At 31.4% G+C, this 15771-nt stretch overlaps 1 protein-coding gene across 3 annotated transcripts in view; it reads right to left on the reverse strand.

The window, feature by feature from the left end:
• The window catches only part of GABRA5 (gamma-aminobutyric acid type A receptor subunit alpha5), a 110437-nt gene that overhangs the window by 78260 nt on the left and 16406 nt on the right, over positions 1 to 15771 (reverse strand). The window lies entirely within an intron of this gene.

A 15771-nucleotide genomic window follows, 5' to 3' on the forward strand; every position in this document is an offset into this window, starting at 1 on the left:
TATTCTACCACCTAACTCTCAAACACACACACTCACAAACACACTTATATCCACACACACACACACACACATACATATACATTCAGAGTTATTCAATCTTGCCTGACTCAAATTATCCTTTTATATACAAGTGTATGCATATTCATATGCACATGCTCAGATCTATTGCACACATATGTGGGTACATATGTCTAAGTAAATGTCAACATCTACATAAAAAATGTGTATAAACATATACACATACTTTTGCACCCATAAGGAATTTAGACAATAGACAAGTTTATAATTGCTTAATTAATTAATTGGTTTTCTGATGCTTTCTCCTTACCTTATACTTAGAAACTGTTATTGTCATTACTTTTGTATTCTGGATATGGCAATTAACCCCAAAACCATACCTGTGAATACTTTTATAGATCCCAACAATTTAATTCTGTCTTCTATATTGCTGGAAATGATTAGATTCCTCTTCATCTCTTGGCTGATAAATTCTCTATGAGCTAAGAACAGATAATGTAAATACTACTTGATTTTTTAAAACTCAATTATATTTATGATAGTATCACAATCTCATTTTAAACTTTTAAAAATACTTTCCATGGGATAGAATCTGGAAGACACAATTGAGAGCAAGTTGGATTCTAATTCTAATGATAATTCCCATTATCAATCAGAAGCATACCATATGGTTTAAAGTGCAATCAGAGATGTAGAGTCATTAGTCAGGTCTCAATGAATGCAAGATAGTGATGAAAAAGGAAAATATTTAAGATGAAAACAAGTTTGTTACTTATAGATTGATGAAACTCTGCTTGAAAACCAGTCTCTTAGTTCAATTTAATTTAGTTCAATATGATTTGATGGCTATGCCTATGCAACCAAAACGAAGTTTCCAACTGTCTGAAGAATCTGAGAGTATTTCTCCATTAATTGTTTTACTGATTAACCAAAATAAATTTGTCATCTCCAGCCCTGTAGTTCTTTACCAATACATTAAATATGAGAACAACCCATATTTATGTCATGTCCCTAGACTGAAAGAGTTGCAGAGTTCAACCTAGAAGTATCAACAGTCTGTCTATATCATAGTCTTCTATGAATATTAAACAAAGTACATTTACTGAGTTTTATTAAGAACACTAAGACTTCACAGAACATTTAGATTATGTTCAATATTCTGTTTAGATAAGGGAAATTGACTTGTTGAAGTGACTGTACTAAGCTTAATGAGATTGAATTATAAGTTGAGGTCTACATAGTAAAACCATAATAGCTAATGAAAAATAAGCTGGAGAAAGAAAAAAGGTCCTAATCAATTATTATATGTGTGTATATGTATATACATATATATGTGTATGTATAAATGTATAGTGTGTGTATAAATATATGCATGTGTATAGTGTGTGTATAAATATGTGTATGCTTCCTTAATACGTAATAGTATAAAAGAAAATCATTGTGTCATTAACAAAAGGTAATGTAGTCTTCCATAAAGTTTTTGTTTAAGTTTCTCATATTACAAAGTATGCCATTGTTTAGGTTATGACAAAGTCTAAACTGCCCTTCTTCTCTCAATGACTAAGACCTTGTCTATTCTAAGGAAAGAAATGAACAAGATTATTTTTATTCTTGTCATTACATGGTAATTCATGCTAAGACAAACCCTCTTCCATCTCCACAATTATACATACAGATAATATGGAAAATCTCATATTAATTTTTACCATTGAAATGAGACACTGAGTTTCAGTTAATGAGATAAAATTAGAAACTTTATTTGTATCTCCAAAATTGAATAAAATTCTTTGAAGGAAGAAAACATTTTAAAGTTATCCTAAAACTGATGAACAGGACACTAAATAATGAACATGTTTTAAAAGCAGTTCTTTGGACAAGGCTTCCAAGCTCAGGTTTTGGGCGGTATGATAGATCTTTCTGAAAGCAAAGGCTATGCTAGTTCTGCTCATTAAGCATAAAATATATTCTGTCATAATAAGGTAGGGTTTTTTCCCCTTTTTTCCAAAAAGGTCAGGATTTCATTAACCAAAGTTTTTATGAATCCTACAATTAACCATTCTTCATTATACTCTGAATGATTTTAGAGCTAATTACATGTTATCTAGATTAATATGCTCATCTATAATTTTCTTTAAAAATTATTACACAGTTAATACAATGCATTAAATTAAAAGTCTAACCCCTAAATAAATTTCCTTTTAAATGCAAAAACATAATGAATTTTGAACACTCAATTAAGATACTGAAATGATTTCCATACACCTATAACTATGGTTATGCTGCCATCTAATGGTTGATCAAGAAATATGAACACCCCATCTAATTTCAAGTGCTTTAAAGGTTTTCTTTGTGTGTGTGTGTGTGTGTGTGTATGTGTGCATGTGTTCTAATTTATCATCATAGTGTGAAAATGACCTCACTTCCTTTAAATTTATACTAGTTTCATAAAATTATGACAAATAATAACAAGTTGGAAATGTGTCATGTAGTATTCAGTCTAGCTAAGTTTTAATAGTCTTATCACCAAAAAAGAGACCAAGTGATTTATTTGTTCCAGTGATCTATGAAAATTACTCACAGAATTATAGTCAGAGAGATGGAAGAGATCTCTGAGCCCCAAAACATAATTTTATATATTAAAAACCTGAGACCCAAGAAAGTTTAGTTCTTTGCTTCTCGTATGTACAATAAACATTAGAGGCAAGATTTTAATTTAATTCCTCTAATTCAATCTGCAAAGCTTAGAAAGATTATCACAAACATGAGTAAAAAGAGATCTCATATCAGTGAAATCATGGATTATTTCAAGAATTAAAAGTTATAGAAAAATCAATAACATAGCTATATTGAATTAGAATAATATATGGCAATGCTATATCATCTGTGATGCATAGTTCTCAGTCATCTGAAGAGATTGACAATGTAAGCAATCAGCCAGCATTTCTCTAAATTTTTATTGGTAATATTCTTCACTGGAAAGATTAAAAAGAAACTTAAAAGAGTTTTTAAAAAATAATTCGGGGGGAGGGGTGGAGCTAGATGGTGTGGTGGATAGAGAGCTAACTCTGGAGTTAGGAGGACCTGAGTTCAAAATTAGCCTGAGACAATTAATGTTTCCCAGCTGTGTAACTTTGGCAAGTCATTAACTCCAATTGCTACATAAAACAAAACAAAAGTAATTCTGTCTGTTCTAATCACATGCTGCAATATGTATATATACATATATATGTGGGTGTATGTATATATATATACATACATATATATAGTCTGTATTTAAGTACTTTTCCACTCTTCTTATATTGTCTGTACTAAAAATCATTATTTTTCATTATTAATAGAAAGATCTATATGTCTCTATATGATCTTGTGCTATTTAGCATCTTAATCAATCATTTGAATTATAAGCATAAACGATGTTCTTATGAAAATTTCAAGTGTCATAAACCCAGGACAGTTAACATACTAGATGTCACAATAAAGATCCAAAAAGAACTTACCAGATTAAAATGATAGAAAAAATTAAATATGATGAGCTTTACTATAAGTATGAGCTATCCCAGCTGGCTTAAAAAGAATTAGTTCAGAGTGAAGTAGATGTGGTAGCTAAATAAATAATAACATGAAAAAAAACTAAAGATTTAGAAGATTCCAATGGTAAAGAATGTAGAATAAGGTGATATTATTACATCAGCTCTGGTACAGAATAAATCTAAAATGCCATGTTTGGTTCTGGAGGAAATATTTTGACCAGCATATTGACAAACTTTTAAAATTAGATAGAGAAGTAAAAAAAAAAAAATGATTGCAAGGGAAAGATGTTTAGTCTGAAAACAGAGAATTTAGGAATGAAGTAAAAGGTGTTTTCAAGTATTTGAACTACCATCATGTCAAAGATAATGTAGATCTTTCCTTGGACCAAGAAAGCAATTTGGAGGAATGGGTAAAAATTCCAGATAGGTAAGTTTAAATTTGATTTGAGAAAAAAAAGTATAATAATTACACATGTCCAAATGTGGAATCAGATTCCTTGCTAAGTAGTGATTTATTGTCTTAGAGGTTCTTAAGGAGAGATTAGGTGATTACTTGTCAAGGATTTTATAAAGATGATTCCTTTTTCACATATAGGTTGGAACAAATAACCTCTGAAGGCTCTTTCAACTCTGATTTTTTTCATTGCTTTGCTGAGAGAAATATATTACATCCATCTCTTCTGATCCCCTTACAAATGACTGGCTGCATCTTTCTATTATATTAGAAAACAACAGGTTGTAGAATATATGTCAAGGTGGCACAAAAATTAAATGAAAGTTGTAAGAAAGCCAGAATCAGAGGGGGAAGAGAAGAGAAGAGAAGAGAGAGAGAGAGAGACAGAGAGAGAGAGAGAGAGAGAGAGACAGAGAGACTAGAGAATTTGTGTGTGTGTATTTGTTATGGTAAAGCCTTCTTCATTATCTTCCTTTCCTTTCTAATTCTGTCTCCTTTTCCTGAACTAGCTAGCATAAGGAACTGAATTGCTGTGATGCTCAGAAACATAAAGAATAGGAAAAAAAAAAAAAAACTCAAAGCAATCCCTAATCATATAGTTGGATTTTTTCCTTTTCTTTTGTTTTTCTTTTTTAATTTCAATACTATTTTATTTTTCTAATTAAATGTAAACATAGTTTTCAACATTACTTTTTATAAAATTTTGAGTTCCAATTTTTTCCTCTCTCCCTTACCTCCCTCTCTTTGAGAAAGCAGCATTATAATATGTTATATAGTACAATCATTTTAAACATAGTTCCATATTGTCATGTTGTGAAAGAAAAATCAGAACAAAAAGGGAAAAACTATGAGGAAAAAAAGCAAACAAAACAACTAAAAGGTGAAAATAGTATGATTCAATTTGCATTGGGTCTCCATAATTCTCTTTCTGGATGAGTATGGCATTTTCTTTTTTTAAATTATTATTATAGCTTTTTATTTACAAGATATATGCATGAATAATTTTTTCAGCATTGAAAATTGCAAAACCTTTTGTTCCAATTTTTCCCCACCTTATCCCACCCCCTCACCCAGATGGCAGGTTGACCAATACATGTTAAATATGCTAAAGTATAGGTTAAATACAATATATGTATAACATGTCCATACAGTTATTTTGCTGTACAAAAAGAATCGAACTTTGAAATCGTGTACAATTAACATGTGAAGGAAATCAAAAATGAAGGTGGACAAAAATAGAGGGATTGGGAATTCTATGTAGTGGTTCAGAGTATGGCATTTTCTACACCAAGTCTTTTGAAATTGTCTTAGTACATTATTGCTGAGAAGAGCTAAGAATATCATAACTGATCACAAAATCTCACTGTTACTGCATACACAATGTTCTCCTGGTTCTGCTTACTTCACTCAGCATCAGTTCATGTACGTCTTTCTAGACTTTTTCGGCTCATCCTTTCTTATAGAAAAATATTCCATTGCATTCATATACCACAACTTATTCGGTCAGTCCACAATTGGCAAGCATCCACTCAATTTCTAATTTTTTGCCACTACAAAAAAGCTGCTACAAATATTTTTTACACATGTGGGTTTTTTCCTCTTTTTTATAATATTCTGAGGATACATATCCAGTAAGAACACTGCTAGATCGAAGGGTATGTATAGTTTTATATTCTCTTTGAGCATAATTCCAAATTGATTATTCTAAAGTTCATAATTTTACCATACTTTTTTTTCAGCACTATTTCTTTATAGAAGAAAGTTAAAGATTATGTGAGGTATGTTTTCTTTTAACTGACTGGTAACTGGAAAATACATTTAAAATTTGAAGAACTCCTGGATTACAAGTTATAGCACAGCCTTCATTCAATAACCCTTTCAAAAATTGGATGACCTTGAATCCTAAACATATAGCATTACCTGTAGCTATTCATATGAAGAAATTTTCCTGATAAATTGCTGACTTAAAAAGAAAAGAAATCATTTATATTTCTCAATTTTTTAATTGTCACAGTTATGAAAATTCCATTTCTGAATGTTTTGACTTGCAAGTTAGAAGAAGATGAGAGTTTTTTTTTTTTTTAAGAACATGACAGAATTCCAAAGGAGGAGCCAAGATGGCAAAGTAGAGAAAACATTTAGCTGAGCCCTTCCAATTTTCCTCTCTAAATAATCTTAAAATAATGTCTCAAATAAAAATTCTAGAGTGTCAGAGTCAACAAAAGTTCAGAGTGAGAAGAGGTTAGAAAGAGAGATCTGTATGTAACACATGTTTGAAATACCAATCATGGGAATAAGTGGCAGCACCAAAAGAAGCATTAGCTTCAGGAATTCTCAAGCCAGAGATGGTAAGGGGACCAGAAAGCTAAACAGAAAGAGATTATACAGGAACTTTGTGCCAGTTGTAGATTCAGGACTAGGCACTTCATGGCAGCTCCATTATGTATACCTACTTCTCAATCATAATACAAGAGTAGAGTGGAGCATTTTTAGTCAAGCAGGAGCAGAAACCATTAGGAGTAGTATCACTTTGGTCATTTTGGTCACATGGGACCAGAGTCCCTGAAGAACAAGATCACTTCTGGTCCCAGGGGAACAGGGCTCCTGAGGAACAGCATTGTAATACTCTTCTCTAAATTGTAAGCTTCTCTGGGAGCAGGTTTCTTGGGGGGCTTCTGGGAGCAGCCTTCCTTTCAGCTCAGTAATCAGAAGGGTAGCCAGGGATTAAAGTCCAAATTCTTTATTGTCTCTTTCCAAGTCTTGTCTCCTTTTCTGTGGCCTGGTTAGCTTTCTTAGAGGCCTTCTGTAGTCTTGGTTCTGAGAGCTTGAACTCTGGCTTCTGACTTCCAAATCTCCCTGACTTATATATGCTCTCTTAAAGGTGTGAATCTTGTAGAACTCTAGTAAGTACTAAGTACTGAACTAGAGAACTGTTAAGCACTATGCTAAACAACCATTGTTTCTATCAATTCCACTGACTTAGCACCTTGTTTCAAGTTCTGATCCATAACACATCCTTTCTTAGGTGAAAACTAAAGAGATTTAGTGTTCTTATTGTTTTTCTGGAAGTCTTGGAGCAGCCTTCCTTTCTGCAGATTAATCACCAGAAGAATAGCCAGATGTTAAAGTCCAAATTATTTATTCTCTCCTTGCCTGGGGCCCAAGTTAGCTTGGTCTCAGTGAAGGAAATGCAGGAAGACAGGCCAGCCATGAAGGTGGTATGAGATGGCGTGAATCTCACTCTGACTCCAAGGACTTGTGCTCCAGCCTCCAGCCACCACAAAGGTGGGAAATTGAATGAATGTGTCTCTGAGTTCAACCCTGGCTGAGTTTGTCCTAGTTTATATGCTCTATTATAATTAGATCATTTACAGTATACTGAGTATAATCCAATCATTATATCACTAGGGAACCATTATTTGTAGTAAGATTAAATCAGTCACACTGAACTAGAGAACTATTAATCACCATGCTAAACTAGATAACTATTGTTTTATCAATTCCACTGAGTTAGTATCTTGTAAGAATCCTTGTTTCAAGTACAGAGTTCCAGCCCATAACAACAGACCAGAAGAACAGTGACCACAACTGTCTCCAGATAGCAGACCACCTTGGAACCACCAAAAATCCCAGACCCCCCAGAACAAGTTCAGAAAATATCAGTGCAAAAAAGCCTGAGCTTGAAACTTCCTTCACCCCTAACACCAGGAATAGAACCCAATTTTTATATAAAATTCAAAATCAGGAAATGTGGTAAGAAAATTAGTAAACAAAAACTTAAAAAAATGAACTGACCTTTAAAATTACTATGGTGACAGAAAAGATCAAGACACAAAATAAGAAAACAATGAAGTCAAAGCATCTACAATCAAAGCTTCAAAGGAAAAAATATGAAATAGATACAAGGGAATAGAAAAGAGCAGGGTTCATCTTCAGAGGAGGATAAAGAAGCAAAAAAGGTCTTTCTTACCCCAAAGAAAATGGCAAATGGCCATCTGCCCCAAAAGAATTCATAAAATAAATTTAAAAAGACTTAAAATAAACTGAGAGAAATTAAGAAAAAAATTTTAATTAGCACAATTCCAAGAAAAGCAAGATTATGAAAGAAAATCAAACAACTGGAAAAGAAGATCCAAAATTTTAAGGAAAATTAGATTTTGGAAGGGGGGTTCAACTAAGTTATAAGAGAACAAGAAATAATGAAACAAAATATAAAGAATAAAAAAGAATGTGAAACATCTCATAAGAAAAACAACTCATCTGGAGAACAGATCAAGAAGAGAAAACATAAGAATGATCAGATTTCTTTAAAGTTATGATCAAAAATTATTGATACAATAATGCAAAAAATAATTAAAGTTGTCATGAAGTGTTAGAACAAGAGTGAAAAGTAAAAAAAAAAAATCCCTTGATCACCATCTGAAAGCGTTCCTCTGATGAAAACTTTCAGGAATTTCTTATCCAAAATGTAAAACTCCCAGGAGAAAATATTATGAACCACAAGAAAAAAATATTCAAATATGGTGGAGTATTGATGAGAATCATACAAGATCAATACATCATATAAGTGGAGCAGCAGCTCCACTAAAAGACCACAGGTGTTTATTTGAGAAAGCAAAAGAATTGGGGTTATCACCAAAAGTAACATAGTCAGCAAAGTTAAGCATAATCCTGAACAACAATAAAGGGGTATTTGATGAATTGTCAGACTTTCAGGATTTTGTTGTAAAAAAATCTGAACTTTATATAATATTTGACATACAAGATCCAAGGTAAACATCAAAAACTAATTACAAGGGATTCAAGAAAAACAAATGTTTTTAAACATGGAAATATAAACCATATATCTAAAATTGTCATTAGGTAGTTGAGTAGTTCAAAAGAATTATTGAGATAGAGATGAGTATGATATGATTCTAAAAGTAAAACTATATAGGAAAAGGTAAAAAGAGTAATTATATACATAAGGTGTTAGAGGAAGAACTGACAAAGAGAAATTAGATGGGGCAGAAGAACTGGTAGTTCTAAAACTCTCTTATCAAAAATATATTAAAGAGGGAATAATACATATATATCTAGAAAAGTATAGAAGTCTTCTAAATTCAGAAAGAAAGAAAAGTGTAAGGGGATAAGGAAAGGACAAAGAATAAAGGAAGGATTTGTAGAAAGAGCTTTGCTCACCTTAGATATATAGATTAAAGAGAAAACAACATATACATTGAGAAGAGAATAAAAGTCTTCTAAATTATTAAAGAAATAAAAGGGTGAGGGAGTAGAATAATGATGGTATAAAAAGGTGTGTAGATAAGGTGTGTAGAGTAATCAGAAAGTGATAAGAGGAAACAACATATGTACTTGAAAAGTTATTTGTCTTCTAAATTCAGACAGAAACAAGAGAGCAAAGGGAAAGAGTAGGAATAGAGGATAAGGAAGGAATCCCTGAAAGGGGTTAGGTTAAGTAATAGGAGAGCAAGGAAGTGGATAGATATCAGATAGAGCTTTACTTTTAGAAGGTAAAGCAAATGAGGCAGGCAGGATAGGAAATAAGAGATACACACAAACATAAAAATAAATATTAAGAGAAGAATTTATTATGTAAAAAAATCAGGAGTAGTAATCATGATCTCAGACAAAGTTAAAGCTAAAATAGATTTAATCAAAAGAAAAAACAGGGAAACTACATTGTATGTAAGTCATTAATCAATACTGTTTTAGACTGTTTAAAGTAATTAGACAGTATAAGATTGGAATATTGCTGTGGGGTAGGAAATTATGATTTGTTGGGGTAAGAAAAATATGAAAAAATTTGAATTTATAAAGGAAGATGTTATCCACCTTGAGAGAAACAGAGAACCAATCAGCATAATATGGTTTCCACAGATGCGTGTAAGTCTTTAAGTGAATATATATGTGTGATAATAGATATCTATGCACAAAAATGTGTCTATACAAATATATGCACACATATGTGTGTATACATATACACATATGTGTATACATATATACATAGTTTGTGTATATATTTATAGGTATATGTGTGTGTGGATATTGATAACAATATTGATATTGGTATCTATCTATCCATCCACACTTAATCATAGCTTTCTTGGTAGGAGAGAGGAAGAAAGGGGAAAAATAAAGTGAGAAGTACACAGCTTGAAATGGTAATAAAGTGTTTTATATTTTGAATCTTCTCATATGTTCTATGTGCCCATGGCAATTTTTTTTCTTTTAAGCTTAAAATAAATAAATAAATAAATATAAATCCAGTAAGAGTGGTAAAAGGAAAGTTAGATAAAGAAATGAGAGAAGAGAAAGAAAATAATAATTAAGTTTGGGAAAGAGGAACAAAACATGCTGAGGAAAATAAAATAACACTTTCAAAAACACAATTGGTCAAATTGAAAAAGAATTAGAAAAATTCACTAATGAAAATTATTCCTTAAAAAGCAGAATTGGTCCAGTGGGTTCCCCTGATATCCTAGAGAGAGGGAGTAAAATAAAAATTTAAAGAAGCTACCAATCACCATATGAAAGATATCTTCGAATGAAAACTCCAAGGAATATTATAGGCAAATTCCAGACGTTCCAGGTCAAAGAGAAAATACTTTGAGCAGTCAGAAAGCAATTATTGAAATACCAGAGAACTACATCAGGATCACACAAGATTTAGTAGCTACTATGTTAAGGGAGTCTAGGGTTAGAATATGGTAGTCTATAAGGCAAAAGAACTGGGATTATGCCCAGAATAACCTACCCAGAAAAAAACTAAGTATACTATTTCAAGGAAAGAATGGATATATAATGAAATAGAGGACCCGCAAATATTCCTAATGAAAAGAACAGAATAGAAAAATCTAACTTTCAAATATAAGACTCATGGGGAAGCATAAAAAGGTAAAGATGAAAAAGAAATCATAAGAAATGCAATAAGGTTAAACTGTTTACCTTTCTTTTTGGGAAGATGATATATGAAGCTTCTAAAAATTTTTATAATTAGGACAGTTAGAAATATTCTACTTTAAAAGCGGTCACAGAAAGAGAGCATTTATGTTGCAAAGATGTGAACAAACAATGGATAGATAAGGAAGAAGGATGAAATGGGAGAAGGGGAAGAGATTAATGAAATTAAAGTTTTTACATGAACAAAACTAAAATTAGAAGGAAACCAGAAAAGGAAAAAGATATAGAAAGTTTCTCTGATAATGACCTCATTTCTGATCATATAGGGAAGAGCTAAATTTATACAATAATAATACTACTACTCAAAATAATAAGCATAGTTTCTTAGTTCATAAATAGTAAAAGAAAATGAACAGACATTTTTCAGAAGAATATATCAAAACTATCAATAGATGTGAAAAAATGTTCTAAATCACTATGGGAAATGAAAATTAAACTCTAAGATAACACCTCAGACACAATAACAATCATTATTGATTAAGATGACAGAAAATAATAACAACAAATTCTGCAGAGGATGTGAAAAAACTGGACACCAATACAACTCTGGTTGGAGTTGTCCACTACTCCAGTGATTTTAGAGAACAATTTGGAACTCTACACAAAGAGCTATAAAATTGTCTATATCCTTTGATCCCAAAATAACACTAGTAGGTCTATGTTCCAGAGATTCAAGAAAAAAGAAAATGATCTATTTATGTAAAAATATTTCTAGTAGTTCTTTTTGTGATGGCAAAGAATTGGAAATCAAGGAGATACCTATCAGTAGGAAAATGGTTGAACAAATTGTGGTATATGATTTTAATGGTGTACTATTGTGTGATAAGAAATGACAAACAGGTTGGTGTCAGAAAAACTCAGGAAGATTTATGAACTGATATGAGTGAAGTAGAACCAAGAAAACAGGGTACTATATAGTAAAAGCAATATTATAAAGATGATCAACTAAGAAAGATTTAGCTACACTGTTCAAGGCAAGCCAATTTCAAAGAAGTCACTATGAAAACTGTTGTCCACTTATGTTGACAGAACAATGTGAATGCAGATTGAAGAATATTTTTTAAACTTTCTTTTTTTTCTGTTTTCTTTTGCAAGATGGCTGATCTAAATATATGTTTTGCCTTACTTCACATATACAATTGATATCAAATAGCTTTCAAGAAATAGGAGAGTGGAAAGAAGGAAAATAATTTGGAATGCAATTTTTAAAGGAAGGCTATTTTTAAATGCATATTTTTGAAAATTGATGAAATAAATACATATTTTTCAAAAGGTCCAAAGAGTTTAGCCCTCACAAATATGCTCCCTTTTCAAAGATGAAAACATTTTATGTTGATTTTTAAAAATATGCTTATCATCTTATTTCAAAGATTCTGCTGTTATTGTTATTGTTCAGTTATTTGAGTTATGTCTTAGTCTTCACAACTCCATTTGAGTTTTTTAAAATGTCATTAGAATAGATTTCTCATTCCTTTCTCCAGTTTCTTTTATGGATAAAGAATTGAGACAAACAAGATTAATTGACTTGCCCAGGGTCACACAATATGACCCTGAAGGCAGAAGTGTCTGAGGTCCTTATTCTATTCACTGCACCACCTAGATGCTTCAGCAGCTATAGAAGATTCTGTAAGTGAATTATATTTCAAGGAATGTATCTCTAGAATATATGACCTCCTTAGCATCTTTTAAGTCCCAACTAAAATTCTACTTTCTATAGGAAGCTTTCCCCAGTCCTTTTTTAATTCCAGGGCCTTCCTTCTGTTAACCATCTTTTATTTAACAAACACACATACTGAGCTTGTTTTGTAAAGGCCTCTTTTGGAAATATGAGTTCAGTCCCACAATAATGTGAATTATACAATAAAGCGAGTCATGAATTTTTTTGGTTTCCCAGAACATATAAAGTTATATTTATACTATACTGTAATCTATTAAGTGTAAAATAGTATAATGTCTAAAAAATCAATGTACATACCTTAATTAAAAATATTTATTGCTAAAAAATGCTAATCGTCATCTGAGCCATCAGTCATAATCTTTTTTTGCTGGTAGAAGGTCTTGCCTTGATGTTGATGGCTGCTGACTGATCAGGGTGGTGGTTGCTGAAGTTTGGGGTAGCTGTGGCAATTTCTTGAAATAAGAAAACAATGAAGTTTGCCACATCAATTGACTCTTTTATTTGAATACAGAGGCCATTGTAGGGTTAGTAATTTCAATATTGTTGTATCTCGGGAATAGGGAGAGAGTGAGGGAATAGCCCATTTGGTGGAGCAGTCTGTATACACAATAGATATGTTTTTAGTCTACTGTCTTATATGGGTGAGATTCATGGTTCCCCGAAATAATGATAATAGTATTATCAAAAATCACTGATCGTAGATCACCATAATAGATATAATACTAATGAAAAAGTTTGAAATATTAAGTGAATTACCAAAATCTGACAGACATGATATGAAGACTTTGGGAAAATTGCCATCAATAAACTAGACTCAATCCAGGGTTACCACAAACTTTCAATTTATGGGATAATAAAATGAGGTGGGACGCTACATATTCAACTGAATATTATTTCTCCCAAGTGATTGTAATTTCCTTCAGGACAGAGAGAATCTTTTGTCTCTTTTGTTTCCCCAGTGCCTAGCATGCTGCCAGTTACATAGCTGGAACTTAGTAAATGTTACTTGTTTGTTTGGTCAAAATTAGGGGGAACAGTGAATTAATATGTTTTTATTCAACAAATATTTATTAGGCTCATACTTTATATAATTCAGTCACTTTCCTAAAGGAGTGTATCTAAAACCATTAACAGAGTAGGTAGTGGGCAAGGAAGAGAGGATTTTATGGAAGAGTTTCAAAGCAATTTGACTGAAGACTCCTCCCTCTGAGTACTATAACCTTCAGGGCTCTAGGCCTAAACCTTACTCATATTTCTAGTCCTATTTTAGAGTCTAAGCCTAAATGTATTTTTAGTCAAGGGGATTATAAGTAGACCTACATCAATTAAAATCAAAACATTTAAGTAAAATCATATTTAAAATAAAATCAAAGTAACAATTTGATGCTAATGTTCTGGCTGTCCCTTAGTGTAATAGTTATGATGTAAGGAGAAAAATCCTTTTTTATATAGTTGGAGTATAGAGCTGATATTGTAGTCACTTTTTTTGAAGAATTATCCATATTTAAAATATGCAAGATATTACTTATGGCATAACAGTCAGAATTCAAAGAATATTAATTGCCAATGTGAGTTTAGATCTCTATTCAAACACTCATTAAACAAATGAAGATAAGATATTGAGACCTGGAGTTAGGGAGTGATTTGCTTTTTAATGATAAAGGGAAGAAAATAGAATTAACATCTAAAGCTTATGAAAATCCCCTGTTTTCTTTTTTAACTAAACTACATTTCCTCTCTATGGGCAAGATAGGCAAATTTAAAATCCAAGACAATGGAAATAGAATAGAGAGAATTAACATCTCCTTGAAGTATTGTTACTTAATATTCTTTCGGTAATATCATTCTTTTTAAAAAGATCAAGTGCCCATTTTGAACGATCCTCATTCTTCTGTGTGAGATTATGAGATAAAGGGAAGGAATTCAACACACTTAATTTTCTTATGTATATAAATATCTTCTTAGGTCAAATATTTTTTCTGTACTTTTCCTTAGTCTTTCCTATATACTTTGTGCAAATGGAGGTTTTTAATGGAAACCTTGTTAAGTCATCTTTTGTCTTAAATTGTTCAATTGATTGATTTAATGATAGATTTACTTAGAGTTAATTAACAATTCACAGTATGAAATTAAGTGAGATCATTCCAGATGAAAAATAATGAGATATCCAGCATGAAAATATTACAAAATTAGATGTTAAACATTAGATGTTAAAAGGACCTTAAGATATAAAATATTAAATGGGCTTTTTGAAAAGCAAATATAAGATGGTTCCTATAGTTTTTAAAATAGACACAATTAATGACTTGCTTACTCTACTAAATCTAGGTCATCTTTTTAATATTAGACTTGTAACTAAAGAAATAAATATGTATTGCAAGAATAGCAAATTTATAATAACTCAAGAAAACAATTTATATGTCCTGTGAGATTTCCTTGTTAAAATATAATAATAATATTAATGTATATATAGTGCCTGTTATGTGTCAGGCACTATGCTAAGTGCTTTATAATTATTATCTCCTTTGATCCTTAAAACAATCCCTGGAGGTAGGTATTTCCATTACCTTTATTTTATAGATGAGAAAACTACAAATAACAAAAGTTAGTAGGTGCTATTATTATCTCCATTTTGCAAATGAGAAAAGTTGAAGAAATATAAGTTAAGTGACTTGCCCAGAGATACATAGTAAATGTCTGAGGACAAATTTTAATTGAGGTTTTACTGACTCCAGGTCAGACTATTCACTGCCCTACCTTAGAAAAGACATGAATGGTTTTGTAATAGCAATAAGAAAAGCACTAGAAAGTGAGTTTTAAATTCCATCTAATAATCAGTCAATTAATGAGATTTTTAACTAAATGTCTATTATATGCCAGGCATTGCACTAGGCCCTGGGGATAAATCTAAATAAGAACAAGCACTTTAAGCTGTATAGCTATAAGCAAGTTAACTATATACCTTTTCTGTATTGTTTTTTCATTTGTAAAATGAGACTGGTTTGGAGGAGTTCTAAATTTCCTTGTTTTAAATTCTTTATTTCTATGATTCCATGAATGCCTAAGGTTCTTCCAATTCTAAGACTATGAGAACTAAGTATAAGTAAAAATGGAATCTTTAAACAGAA

Source organism: Sarcophilus harrisii, chromosome 3, assembly GCF_902635505.1.
Source record: "Sarcophilus harrisii chromosome 3, mSarHar1.11, whole genome shotgun sequence".
NCBI lineage: Eukaryota > Metazoa > Chordata > Mammalia > Dasyuromorphia > Dasyuridae > Sarcophilus > Sarcophilus harrisii.